Source organism: Balaenoptera borealis, assembly GCF_965194805.1.
Source record: "Balaenoptera borealis genome assembly, chromosome: 4".
Lineage (NCBI taxonomy): Eukaryota > Metazoa > Chordata > Mammalia > Artiodactyla > Balaenopteridae > Balaenoptera > Balaenoptera borealis.
This window is the reverse complement of record NC_138861.1, coordinates 58,549,556-58,564,152: the sequence shown is the minus strand read 5'-3', so window position 1 is coordinate 58,564,152 and position 14,597 is coordinate 58,549,556. Positions and strand designations below refer to the sequence as shown.

The window sequence follows — 14,597 nt, the reverse complement described above, 5'->3', positions numbered from 1 at the left end:
TCAAGATTGCTTTGGCTATTCTGGGTCTTTTGTGTTCCCATACAAATTGTGAAATTTTTTGTTCTAGTTCTGTGAAAAATGCCAGTGGTAGTTTGGTAGGGATTGCATTGAATCTGTAGATTGCTTTGTGTAGTAGAGTCATTTTCACAATGTTGATTCTTCCAATCCAAGAACATGGTATATCTCTCCATCTATTTGTATCATCTTTAATTTCTTTCATCAGTGTCTTATAATTTTCTGCATACAGGTCTTTTGTCTCCTTAGGTAGGTTTATTCCTAGATATTTTCTTCTTTTTGTTGCAATGGTAAATGGGAGTGTTTCCTTAATTTCACTTTCAGATTTTTCATCATTAGTGTATAGAAATGCAAGAGATTTCTGTGCATTAATTTTATATCCTGCTACTTTACCAAATTCATTGATTAGCTCCAGTAGTTTTCTGGTAGCATCTTTAGGATTCTCTATGTATAGTATCATGTCATCTGCAAACAGTGACAGCTTTACTTCTTCTTTTCCGATTTAAATTCCTTTTATTTCTTTTTCTTCTCTGATTGCTGTGGCTAACACTTCCAAAACTATGTTGAATAATAGTGGTGAGAGTGGGCAACCTTATCTTGTTCCTGATCTTAGTGGAAATGGTTTCAGTTTTTCACCATTGAGGACAATGTTGGCTGTGGGTTTATCATATATGGCCTTTATTATGTTGAGGAAAGTTCCCTCTATGCCTACTTTCTGCAGGGCTTTTATCATAAATGGGTGTTGAATTTTGTCGAAAGCTTTCTCTGCATCTATTGAGATGATCATATGGTTTTTCTCCTTCAATTTGTTAATATGATGTATCACGTTGATTGATTTGCGTATATTGAAGAACCCTTGCATTCCTGGAATAAACCCCACTTGATCATGGTGTATAATCCTTTTAATGTGCTGTTGGATTCTGTGGGCTAGTATTTTGTTGAGGATTTTTGCATCTATGTTCATCAGTGATATTGGCCTGTAGTTTTCTTTTTTTGTGACATCTTTGTTTGGTTTTGGTATCAGGGTGATGGTGGCCTCATAGAATGAGTTTGGGAGTGCTCCTCCCTCTGCAATATTTTGGAAGAATTTGAGAAGGATAGGTGTTAGCTCTTCTCTAAATGTTTGATAGAATTCGCCTGTGAAGCCATCTGGTCCTGGGCTTTTGTTTGTTGGAAGATTTTTAATCTCAATTTCAGTGCTTGTGATTGGTCTGTTCATATTTTCTATTTCTTCCTGGTTCAGTCTCGGCAGGTTGTGCATTTCTAAGAATCTGTCCATTTCTTCCAGGTTGTCCATTTTATTGGCACAGAGTTGCTTGTAGTAATCTCTCATGATCGTTTGTATTTCTGCAGTGTCCGTTGTTACTTCTCCTTTTTCATTTCTAATTCTGTTGATTTGAGTTTTCTCCCTTTTTTTCTTGATGAGTCTGGCAAATGGATTATCAATTTTGTTTATTGTCTCAAAGAACCAGCTTTTAGTTTTATTGATCTTCGCTATTGTCTCCTTCATTTCTTTTTTATTTATTTCTGATCTGATATTTATGATTTCTTTCCTTCTGCTAGCTTTGGGTTTTTTTTGTTCTTCTTTCTCTAATTGCTTTAGGTGCAAGGTTAGGTTGTTTATTCGAGATGTTTCCTGTTTCTTAAGGTAGGCTTGTATTGCTGTAAACTTCCCTCTTAGCACTGCTTTTGCTGCATCCCATAGGTTTTGGGTCGTCGTGTCTCCATTGCCATTTGTTTCTAGGTATTTTTTGATTTCCCCTTTGATTTCTTCAGTGATCACTTCGTTATTAAGTAGTGTATTGTGTAGCCTCCATGTGTTTGTATTTTTTACAGATCTTTTCCTGTAATTGATATCTAGTCTCATAGCGTTGTGGTCGGAAAAGATACTTGATGTGATTTCAATTTTCTTAAATTTACCAAGGCTTGATTTGTGACCCAAGATATGATCTATCCTGGAGAATGTTCCATGCGCACTTGAGAAAAATGTGTATTCTGTTGTTTTTGGGTGGAATGTCCTATAAATATCAATTAAGTCCATCTTGTTTAATGTATCATTTAAAGCTTGTGTTTCCTTATTTATTTTCATTTTGGATGATCTGTCCATTGGTGAAAATGGGGTGTTAAAGTCCCCTACTATGATTGTGTTGCTGTCAATTTCCCCTTTTATGGCTGTTAGTATTTGCCTTATGTATTGAGGTGCTCCTGTGTTGAGTGCATAAATATTTACAATTGTTATATCTTCCTCTTGGATCGATCCCTTGATCATTATATAGTGTCCTTCTTTGTCTCTTGTAATAGTCTTTATTTTAAAGTCTATTTCGTCTGATATGAGAATTGCTACTCCAGCTTTCTTTTGATTTCCATTTGCATGGAATATCTTTTTCCATCCCCTCATTTTCAGTCTGTATGTGTCTCTAGGTCTGAAGTGGGTCTCTTGTAGACAGCATATATATGGGTCTTGTTTTTGTATCCATTCAGCCAGTCTGTGTCTTTTGGTGGGAGCATTTAATCCATTTACATTTAAGGTAATTATCGATATCTATGTTCCTATTCCCATTTTCTTAAATGTTTTGGGTTTGTTAATGTAGGTATTTTCCTTCTCTTGTGTTTCTTGCCTAGAGAAGTTCCTTTAGCATTTGTTGTAAAGCTGGTTTGGTGGTGCTGAACTCTCTCAGCTATTGCTTGTCTGTAAAGGTTTTAATTTCTCCCTCAAATCTGAATGAGATCCTTGCTGGGTAGAGTAATCTTGGTTGTAGGTTTTTCTCCTTCATGACTTTAAGTATATCCTGCCACTCCCTTCTGGCTTGCAGAGTTTCTGCTGAAAGATCAGCTGTTAACCTTATGGGGATTCCCTTGTGTGTTATTTGTTGTTTTTCCCTTGCTGCTTTTAATATGTTTTCTTTATATTTAATTTTTGATAGTTTGATTAATATGTGTCTTGGCGTGTTTCTCCTTGGATTTATCCTGTATGGGACTCTCTACGCTTCCAGGACTTGATTAACTATTTCCTTTCCCATATTAGGGAAGTTTTCAAGTATAATCTCTTCAAATATTTTCTCAGTCCCTTTCTTTTTTTCTTCTTCTGGGACCCCTATAATTTGAATGTTGGTGCGTTTAATGTTGTCCCAGAGGTCTCTGAGACTGTCCTCAGTTCCTTTCATTCTTTTTTCTTTATTCTGCTCTGCAGTAGTTATTTCCACCATTTTGTCTTCCAGGTCACTTATCCGTTCTTCTGCCTCAGTTATTCTGCTATTGATCCCATCTAGAGTATTTTTAATTTCATTTATTGTGTTTTTCATCATTGCTTGGTTCCTCTTTAGTTCTTCTACATCCTTGTTAAATGTTTCTTGCATTTTGTCTATTCTATTTCCAAGATTTTGGATCATCCTTACTATCATTATTCTGAATTCTTTTTCAGGTAGACTACCTATTTCCTCTTCATTTGTTAGGTCTGGTGTGTTTTGGCCCTGCTCCTTCATCTGCTGTGTGTTTTTCTGTCTTCTCATTTTGCTTATCTTACTGTGTTTGGGGTCTCCTTTTCACAAGCTTCAGGTTCGTAGTTCCCGTTGTTTTTGGTATCTGTCCCCAGTGGCTAAGGTTGGTTCAGTGGGTTGTGTAGGCTTCCTGGTGGAGGGGACTAGTGCCTGTGTTCTGGTGGATGAGGCTGGATCTTGTCTTTCTGGTGGGCACATCCACGTCTGGTGGTGTGTTTTGGGGTGTCTGTGGCCTTATTATGATTTTAGGCAGCCTCTCTGCTAATGGATGGGGCTGTGTTCCTGTCTTGCTAGTTGTTTGGCATAGGGTGTCCAGCACTGTAGCTTGCTGGTCGTTGAGTGAAGCTGGGTCTTGATGCTTGATGTTGAGATGGAGATCTCTGAGAGGTTTTTGCCGTTTGGTATTACGTGGAGCTGAGAGGTCTTTTGTGGACCAGTGTCCTGAAGTTGGCTCTCCCACCTCAGAGGCACAGCCCTGATGCCTGGCTGGAGCACCAAGAGCCTTTCATCCACATGGCTCAGAGTAAAAGGGAGAAAAAATAGAAAGAAAGAGGATAAAATAAAATAAAATAAAATAAAGCTATTATAAAGCAAAGCTATACAGACAAAATCTCACCCAGAAGCATACACATATACACTCACAAAAAAAGGAAAAGGGGAAAAATTAATATATCCTGCTCCCAAAGTCCACCTCCTGAATTTGGGATGATTCGTTTTCTATTCAGGTATTCAACAGATGCAGGCACATCAAGTTGTTTGTGGAGTTTTAATCCGCTGCTTCTGAGGCTGCTGGGAGAGATTTCCCTTTCTCTTCTTTGTTCGCACAGCTCCCGGGGTTCAGCTTTGGATTTGGACCCGCCTCTGCGTGTAGATCGCCTGAGGGCGTCTGTTCTTCGCTCAAACAGGATGGGGTTAAAGGAGCAGCTGCTTTGGGGGCTCTGGCTCACTTGGGCGGGGGTGGGAGGGGTACGGATGCGGGGCAAGCCTGCGGCGGCAGAGGCCGGCGTGACGTTGCAGCAGCCTGAGGCGCGCCGTGCATTCTCCCAGGGAAGTTGTCCCTGGATCACGGGACCCTGGCAGTGGCAGGCTGCACAGATTCCCGGGAGAGGTGTTGTGGAGAGTGACCTGTGCTTGCATACGGGCTTCTTGGTGGTGGCAGCAGCGGCCTTAGCGTCTCATGCCCGTCTTTGGGGTCCGCGCTGATAGCCGCGGCTCCCGCCCATCTCTGGAGCCCCTTTAAGCGGTGCTCTGAATCCCCTCTCCTCGCGCACCAGGAAACAAAGAGGTAAGAAAAAGTCTCTTGCCTCTTCGGCAGCTCCAGACCTTTTCCCGGACTCCCTCCCGGCTAGCTGTGGCACACTAGCCCCTTCAGGCTGTGTTCACGCCGCCAACCCCAGTCCTCTCCCTGCGATCTGACCGAAGCCTGAGCCTCAGCTTCCAGCCCCCGCCCGCCCTGGTGGGTGAGCAGACAAGCCTCTTGGGCTGGTGAGTGCTGGTCAGCACCGAGGCTCTGTGCGGGAATCTCTCCGCTTTGCCCTCCACACCCTGTTGCTGCGCTCTCCTCCGTGGCTCTGAAGCTTCCCCCCTCTGCCACCCGCAGTCTCGGCCCGCGAAGGGGCTTCCTAGTGTGTGGAAACCTTTCCTCCTTCACGGCTCCCTCCCACTGGTGCAGGTCCCGTCCCTATTCTTTTGTCTCTGTCATTTCTTTTTTCTTTTGCCCTACCCAGGTACGTGGGGAGTTTCTTGCCTTTTGGGAGGTCTGAGATCTTCTGCCAGCGTTCAGTGGGTGTTCTGTAGGAGCAGTTCCACGTGTAGATGTATTTCTAATGTATCTGTGGGAAGGAAGGTGATCTCCGCGTCTTACTCTTCCACCCTACACACTGTTAAAAGATGTGAAATGTGACATCAAAAACATAAAATGTGGGGGATGGGAGAATAAAAATGTAGAACTTTAGAATACATTCAAAGTTAAGTTGTTATCGACTTAAAATAGACTGTTACAAGCTGTTATATGTAAGCTTCACGATAACCACAAAGCAAAAACCTATATTAGATACACAAAAGGAAATGAGAAAGGAATATGAGATAGCACTAAAGAAAATCATCAACCACAAAGGAAGAGACCAAGAGAAGAAGAAAGGAACAGAGGAACTACAAAGCAGCCAGAAAAACAATTAACAAAATGGCAATAAGAACATACCTTTCAATAATCACTTTAAGTGTAAAATGAACTAAATTTTCCAATCAAAAGATATAGAATGATTGAGTGACAAAAACAAGACCCATCTATATGCTGCCTACAGAAGACTCACTTCAGACTTAAGGACACACACAGATTGAAAGTGAAGGGATGGGGACTTCCCTGGCAGTCCAGTGGTTAAGACTCTGCCTTCCAGTGCAGGGGGTGTGGGTTCCATTCCTGGTTGGGGAGCTAAGATCCCACATGCCTCGCGGCCAAAAACCAAAACATAAAACAGAAGAAATATTGTAACAAATCAATAAAGACTTTTAAAATGGTCCACATCAAAAAAAAAATCTTTTAAAAAAAAAAAAGAAAGTGAAGGGATGGAAAAAGGTATTCCATGCAAATAGAAACCAAAAGAAAGCTGGGGTAGCTATACTTATGTTATGAATGCAAGTCCATGTGCCCGATGCACAGTGAGGCCAAACAATACCAAAACATCAGAGTTTGGTTTATTGCAGGGCCCTGCAAGGAGATGGGTGGCTCATGCCTTAAAAAAACCCAAACTCCCCCAAAACTTTCAGCAAAGCCCTTTTATAGGAAAGGTGAGGGAGGGGCATGGTTAGTTGTTGCAGAATTCTTGGTGTCAGATCCTTTGTTCTTGAGGTCAGGTCATGGTCAGGTCACAATGTTCCTATAAACCTCCACCAAAACAAATGTTATTCTCTGTTCTAATAAGACAGGGCAAGGTGTCAAGTCTCAACTTTCACCCACCAAGTTCCAGGTCCTGGCTAAGAGAAGGGGATTCCTACACGAGTGGGTTACCCTGCCCGGGCACATTCATCCAGCACCCAGCCTGGGTCCTCCCACCAGTGCCCAGGCCCAGATGAAGAGGCAGATCTCAGCTGGCGGCACCCTCAGGGCCAGGTTCCCAAACCCTGCCCAGCCATCATCACTAAGGGAGCAAGGCACCCAGGATCCAGCCAGCTCTCAGCCTTTTCATTTAAACTGGAGAGGCTCTGAGGCCTCCATGGCCTGTGACCCATGGAGACTGCTGTTACCTTAATGGCAGTGTCCATACACTCCAGTTGCTGAGGGCTCCCTGAACTGCAACCCATGGAGACTGCTGCCACCATTAGGTTGCAGAGGTGGGGATGGGGGAGAGGTTCACTGCTGCTGCAAGGCCTGGGGCCGGCCAGTGGGCAGCTGTAACAAGGGCTCTGGAGCTGTGTAGGACACAGCCCTCAGCCTGAGGCCAGCAGACCTGGAGGGCCTGGAGAAGGCTGCAATCTGCCTCTCACCACACTCTCTGCCCCAGGACCACTCCTTGGCTGACTCTTGGTGGAGCAGGGCCTCTAACTGCCATGTGCTAATGGTCACGAGCTAACGGCTGTGAGCCTGCCCTGCCCCTGTTACAGCGGCAAGTACATCTGCAGGTCAGGCTGTCATGGCCAAGTGGGCACAGGCGTGTGCCACCTCCTTGCCTTCTTCCTGGCTGCCTGCTTCACCTTCCTGTCATAGTTGTCCCAGCAGGGAGTCCAGCAGGAGTCAGGGACTGCCAGGCCAGGGCAGGCTGGGGGCAGCGGCAGTGACATGAGGCAGGGCAGCACTGGGCAAACTGGCTCCGTTGGATGTGGTGCGTGAAGCCATGGCTCATATCCAGCCGCCTGCCAGGCTTGCAGCAGAGCCCTGGCCTGGGACCTGGCACCACTTCCATCTGGAGCCCCCATGTATCTGACGTTCTGGTATTGTTTGGCCTCACTGTGTGTCAAGCATACAGAGTTGCATTTGGTAACACTTATATCAGACAAAATATACTTTAAAACAAAGATTGTGATACGGGACAAAGAAGGGGATTATATAGTGATAAAGGGGTCAGTCCAACAAGAGGATGTAACATTTGTAAATGTTTATGCACCCAATATAGGAGCACCTAAATATTTAAAGCAAATATTAACAGACCTAAACGGAGAAATAGACAACAGTACAACAATAGTAGGGGACTTTAATACCCCACTTACCTCAGTGGATAGATCATCCAGATAATAAATAAGGAAACATTGGCCTTAAATGACACATTATACCAGATGGACTTAACAGAAATATACAGGACATTCCATCCAAAAGCAATAGAATACACATTCTTCTCAAGTAAACATGGAACATTCTCTAGGATAGATCATACGTTAGACCACAAAACAGGTCTTAACAAATTTAATAAAACTGAAATCATATCAAGCACCTTTTCCAATCACAGTGGCATAAAACTAGAAATCAATTATAAGAAGAAAACTGGAAAATTCATAAATATGTGAAGATTAAACATCATGCTCCTGTACAGCCAATAGGTCAAAGAAAAAATTGAAAGCAAAATCAAAAAATACCTTGAGACAAACAAAAATGGAAATATAACATACCAAAATTCATGGGCTGCAGTAAAAGCAGTTCTAAGAGGAAAGTTCATAGTGATAAATGCCTACTACAAGAAACAAGAAAAATCTCAAATAAACAACCTAACTTTATACCTCAAAGAACTAGAAAGAGAAGAATAAATAAAGCCTGAAGTTAGTAGAAGGGAAGAAATAACCAAGATCATAGTAGAAATAAATGAAAAGAAACAAAGGCAATAGAGAGATCAATGAAACCAAGAGCTGTTATTTTTAAATAAACAAAACCACCAAACCTTTAGCTAGACTCACTAAGAAGAGAGGACTCAAATAAATAAAATCAGAAATGAAAGAGAAGACACTACAGATGATACCACAGAAATATAAAGGATCATAAGAGACTACTACAAATAAAGTATATGCCAACAAATTGGGCAAGCTAGAAGAAATGGATAAATTCCTAGAAACAACCTTCCAGGAGTGAATCAGGAAGAAACAGAAAATCTGAACAGACTGATTATTAGTAAGTAGATTGAATCAGTAATTAAAAACTTCCCCCAAATAAAAGTCCAGATGGCGTCACTGGCAAGTTCTACTAAACATTTGAAAAGAATTAACACCAATCCTTCTCAAACTCTTCCAAGAAACAGAAGAGGAGGGAACACTTCCGAGCTCACAACTCAGTTTATGGCCAGCATTATCCTGATACCAAAACCAGACAAAGACACTATAAAAAATGAGAATTACAGGCCAGTATCCCTGAGGAACATAGATGCAAAAATCCTTAAAATATTAGCAAACTGAGTTCAACAATACATTGAAAGGATTATACACCATGATCAATTGGGATTTATTCCAGGGATGCAAAGATGGTTTGATATTCACAAATCAATCAGTGAGATACTCCAGATTAACGAAATGAAGGATAAAAATCATGTGATTATCACAAAAGATGCAGAAAAACCGCTTGACAAAATTTAACAGACATTTTTGATAAAAAATTCTCAACAAAGTCAGTATAGAGGGAATGTGCCTCGACATAGTAAAGGCTATCTATGAGAGCCCACAGCTAATATGCTCTGTGGTGAAAAGCTGAAAGCTTTTCCTCTAAAATCATGTTCAGACAAGGATGGCTACTCTTATCACTTCTGTTCAACATAGTATTTGAAGTCCTAGCCAGAGCAATCCAGCAAGGAAAAGAAATTAAGGCATCTGAATTGGAAAGGAAGAAGTATAAAACTGTCATTATTTGCAGATGACATGATATTATATACAGAAAACCCTGAAGACTCCTCCCCAAACCAGAACTAATAAATACAGTGAAGTTGCAGGATGCAAAATCAATACACAGAAATCTGTTGTGTTTCTATACATCGATAATGAATTATCAGAAAGAGAAATAAAGAAAATAACCCCATTTATAATTGCACCAAAAATAATAAAATACCTGTGAATAAATTTAACCAAGGAGGTGAAAAACCTGTATGCTGAAAACTGTAGACATTGATGAAAAAAGGTGAAGAAGACTCAGATGAATAGAAGGATAGTCCATGCTCATGGACTGGAAGAATCCATATTGTTAAAATGTCCATACTACCCAAAGCAATCTACCTAGTCAGTGCAATCCCTTTCAAAATTCCAATGGCATTTTTCACAGAAATAGGACCAAAAAAATGCTAAAACTTGTATGGAACCACAAAAACCCCCAAGCAATCTTGAGAAAGAAGAACAAAGCTGAAGGCATTGTGTGCCATGATTTCAAACTAGATTATAAAGCTACAGTAATCAAAACAGTATGGTATTGGCATAAAAACAGACACATAGATCAGTGAAATAGAATGGCAAGCCCAGAAATAAACTCATATGTATATGGTCAATTAACTTATGACAAAGGAGCCAATATACAGTGGGGAAAGGACAGTCTCTTTAGTAAATGGTGTTTGGAAAACTGAACAGCCACAGGCAAAAGAATGAAACTGGACCACTATCTTACATCATACCTAAGAATTAACTCAAAATGTATTAAAGACTTGAATGTATTGGGTTGGCCAAAAAGTTTGTTTGGGTTTTTCCATAACATCTTACGGGAAAACCTGAGCGAACTTTTTGGCCAACCCAATAAGACCTGAACCATAAAACTCCTAGAGGAAACATAAGTGGTAAGCTCCTTGACATTGGTCTTGGCAGTGATTTTTTGGATATGACACCAAAAGCAAAAGCAACAAAAGCAAAAATCAACAAGTGGGACTATACCAAACTAAGAAGTTTCTGCACAGCAAAGGAAACCATCTAAAAATGAAAATACAGGGGACTTTCCTGTTGGCATAGTGGTTAGGAGTCCGCCTACCAATGGACTCGAGCCCTGGTCCGGGAAGATCCCACATGCCATGGAGCAACTAAGCTCGTGCGCCACAGCTACTGAGCCTGCACTCTAGAGCCCGTGAGCCACAACTGCTGAAGCCCCCGTGCCTAGAGCCCCTGCTCCACAACAGGAGAAGCCACTGCGATGAGAAGCCCATGCACTGCAATGAAGAGTAGCCCCCGCTCGCCGCAACCAGAGAAAAGCCCACACGTAGCTATGAAGACCCACTGCAGCCAAAAATAAATAATATAAATAAATTAATTAATTTTTAAAAAAAACGGCCCCCAGGGACTTACCTGGTTAAAAGAAAAAAAAATGAAAATACAGCCTGATTGGGAGATAATATGCAAGTCATACATATGATAAAGGGTTAATAACCAAAATCTATAAAGAACTCATACAACTCAATAGGAAAAGAACAATCTATATAAAAAATGGGCAAAGACCTGAATAGATATTTTTTCAAATAAGATATACAGATGGCCAGCAGACAACAGGGAAAGATCAACATCACTAATCATCAAGGAAATGCAAATCAAAACCACAATGAGAAGGACTTCCCTGGCTGTCCAGTGGCTAGGACTCTGCACTTCCACTGCAGAGGGCATGGGTTCAATCCCTGGTCAGGGAACTGAGATCCCACATGCTGTGCAGTGCGGCCAAGAAAAAAAAATTTAAAAAACCACAATGAGATATCACCTCACACCTGTTAGAATGGCTATTATCAAAAAGACAAGAAATAACAAATCTTAGGATATGAAGAAGGAAACCTTTGTGCACTACTGGTGAGAATGTAAATTGGTGCAGTCACTATGAAAAACAGTATGAGTGTTCCTCAAAAAATTAAAAATGGAACTTCTGTATGATCCAACAATTTCACTTCCAGGTATTTACCCAAAGAAAATGGAAACAGTTGGAAAGATTTCTGCACCTTCATGTTCTTTGTGGTATTATTTACAGTAGCCAAGGTATGGAAGCCACCTAAGTGTCCATTGACAGATGAATGGATAAAGAAGGTGTGTCACCTATATACAATGGAATATTACTCAGCCATAAAAAGAATGAAATAATGTCATTTGCAACAACATGGATGGACCTTGAGGGCATTTTGCCAAGTGAAATAAGTCAGATGGAGAAAAACAAATAACGTATGATCTCACTTATATGTGGAATCTAAAAACAAAAGCAACCACCAAGCTCATAGATACAGAGAACAGATTGGTGGCTGCCAGAGATGGGGGTGGGAGTTGAGCAGAATGGGTGAAGAGAGTCAAAATGCACAAACTTCCAGTTACAAAGTAAGTAAGTCATGGGTATCTAATTGGCAACTAGAGTTCATAATACTATATTGCACATTTGCGAGTTGCCAAGAGACTAAATCCTAAAAGTTCTCATCACACAAAAAAATTTTTTGTAACTGTGTATGGTAATGGATGTTAATTAGACTTAATTGTGGTCATCATGTCACAGTATATACAAATATCAAGTCACTATGCTTTCTTGAAAGAAAACAAGAATGGAGCAAAAGCATACTGGGAATAAATAAGGTCAAACTTGCCTTGAACTTCATGCAGTGTTTGTTATGTTCTTTTTGGTACACTCAGTCTTTTGTGTGATTTATTAATGAATCTGATAGGCTTTAGGGGGCCAAATACAGGAAAATCCCAATATTTCATTCCCTGTAGGCCCACATGCCTGGGCCTAAAATGCTGGTCATTGTGAGCCTAAGGACTGAAAACATGTGCAAACTTTTTTCTTTCTAACTAAACTCTATTTTTTTAAATGATACAATTACTAAGAGCCTATTCAGTGTATTTAATCTTAAATTGCTTAGTCAGTGAGGTGGGTAGAGGCTAGACGTCTGGAAGAGTCTGAGGAGGAGAGATGGGTTTTGTAAAAGTAGGTTCACTTCATGACAGTTTAAAATGTTTCATTGAGTAAATATGTATGTACACACACAGAGAGAAAAATACATTTAAGTATATAATAGCTTGGTGCATCTTCATAAACAATGTATCAGTGTAATCGAGACCCAGAACCAAAAACAGAACCTAACTAGCATCCCAGATGCTCCCCTTGTGCCTTTTCCAGTTACTACCTCCCACTCAGGGTACTGTTCTGACATCTGATGCCATAGAAGTGTTTTGCCTGATTTTGTACTCTGTACTAATTAAATCATTCAGTGTGTAGATGTTTGTATCTGTTCATAGGTTTAAAATTTGTGGTATTTATGCACATACATGTAGTTAAGAGTTTATTAATTTTCAATACTATACAAAATTCCATGGTATAAATACACCACAATTTATCTATTCTACTATTTATAGGCATTTGGATGGTTTGCAGTTTGGGGCTTTTATGAATAGCGCTACTTTCTAAATATTCTATTAATTAATTTTGATACACATATGCGTGAATTTCCTAGGATATTTCATGGTTTTTTTATCCATAGTCAGTGAATTCTTAAGTATTCTTCAGCACTGCAGTCAATATATTTACTAGGTGTACTTTACTCAAATGAGAGCTATAGTTGTAAATATTACCAAATCCTTCCCTTCTTAGTGTTCTCACTGGGCTTTGCCTGTACCTAAGATTTTTAACATGTATTCTGGCTAAGTATGCATATTCATGTCTTTTGTTAGTTTGAGTGCTTTTCAGCTTTATGTTACTTACTTGTGTGTCCCAGCACCTGGCACAGTACCTAAAATATAGTAAGCCTGTTGAGTGAATGGTGATAGCCATCACCATTGCCAGTGATTAACACAGCAAGTCCCCTGAGTTATGTGAACCATTTAGCTAGGGTAAAATCCTCGCTTTAGTCTGATATCTCAGAGTCGAAGGGTCAAAGGGTCAAAGGGTTAGGAATGGGAAGTGATCACTCTCTGAGAAGCCCAGAACTGAGGGCTCAGAACTGAACATGCTGTGTGGTTAGAGGGAATTTCTGTGGCTTTACAAGCCTCTTGGAGATTTCATGTGTTAACAGTAATGATTCCAAGGGATAGTCTGGGGGGCAGATATAAATAGCAGAACACAAACGAGGTAATGTGCCACTGCCAAGCTATTGCTGGGGATGTTTATAAAAAGAAAAGCATTCCCTTCTCAGCTCTCAGCGTCAGCAGCCTCCTATCCTGAAGACACGCTCACCGCCACTGAGAGAGTGGGGAAACAGTTTGAGACCTAGCATCATTTAAACCTCCACAGGCAGAAAAGCCAGGTAAACATTTTGACTTATTTACACTCAGACTATGGAAGTGAAGAATTTTCAAGAAAATCCTGATTCAGAGCTTGCTTGGTACATACTGCCTTGTGACAGTTATCTGTCAAGTATTATTTTCCAAATCTTTTTTTAAAGGGAAGCTTCACACAAAAGCGGCATGTTTGTACTATCTTTTGATATCTTTAAATAAAGATATGCCTCCTGAATAAAGATGGGGATCTGGGGCCAAAGGGAAGACTATCTTCTTTCCCCTGTGCTGTTCTTCCCCATTTTCAGATGCCATAATATGGTGATTGGTAGGATAAAAAAAGAGATTTCAGTTCAGTTCCAGCCATGTCAACTTTGTTGTAGGTATGTGGAAGGAACTATAAACCAGTCTTTAATTGAATCAGTTAATGGCTCTGGGACAGCTTCAGCCCTTGACGGCCTCTTTCCCTCCTGTTTACCTGTTCCTGTCTCATGAACTTTGGGATGAATATTGGGTATTCAGCCAATAGAATTATATAATCTTACTAGAATTGCTTCCTACCCAGTTCCTTCTTATTCTCATTCCTGCCTTCAGAAAGTTATGCAAGACGCTTGTTTTATCCTTGGCTTCTCTTAAATGTGCATATTTGGGAGAAGCAGACTGCCTCGGATAACCTTCTGGTTTTTACCTCTACTGGCCTCCATCCTAGCCAAATGGGCATGACTTGGTTTGCAAAGAGGATCAAAGAATGGATGATATGCGTGGATACTAACTCCTGGAGAATTCTTGGAGACTGGGAGCTAGGGGACCAATTTGAAATGGTTGTTTTTTAGTTTGTGATTTCCTATGTATGCTGAGGGGAGATTTAGAGATAGGAAGAAAAAATGACTACCAGTGACTATGGTGGGAGAGACAACATGTCTAAAAGAGAATGGAAATGGACAGATTTAATCTTGAGCAAATTGTTGA

The 14,597-nt window shown here is 40.7% G+C and overlaps 1 protein-coding gene across 4 annotated transcripts in view; it reads left to right on the top strand.

Moving 5' to 3' along the window:
- The first annotated feature begins 7,162 nt into the window (after positions 1 to 7,162).
- Positions 7,163 to 14,597, top strand: part of ART3 (ADP-ribosyltransferase 3 (inactive)) — a 43,827-nt gene continuing 36,392 nt past the window's right edge. For 3 of the 4 annotated variants that reach the window (XM_082389394.1, XM_082389393.1, XM_082389395.1), the window contains exon 1: positions 13,637 to 13,657. The gene's annotated coding sequence lies outside the window, so the exon portion shown is untranslated. Of the gene's footprint in view, positions 13,658 to 14,597 lie in introns of all 4 variants that reach the window. The other variant, XM_082389396.1, reaches the window with a different exon arrangement.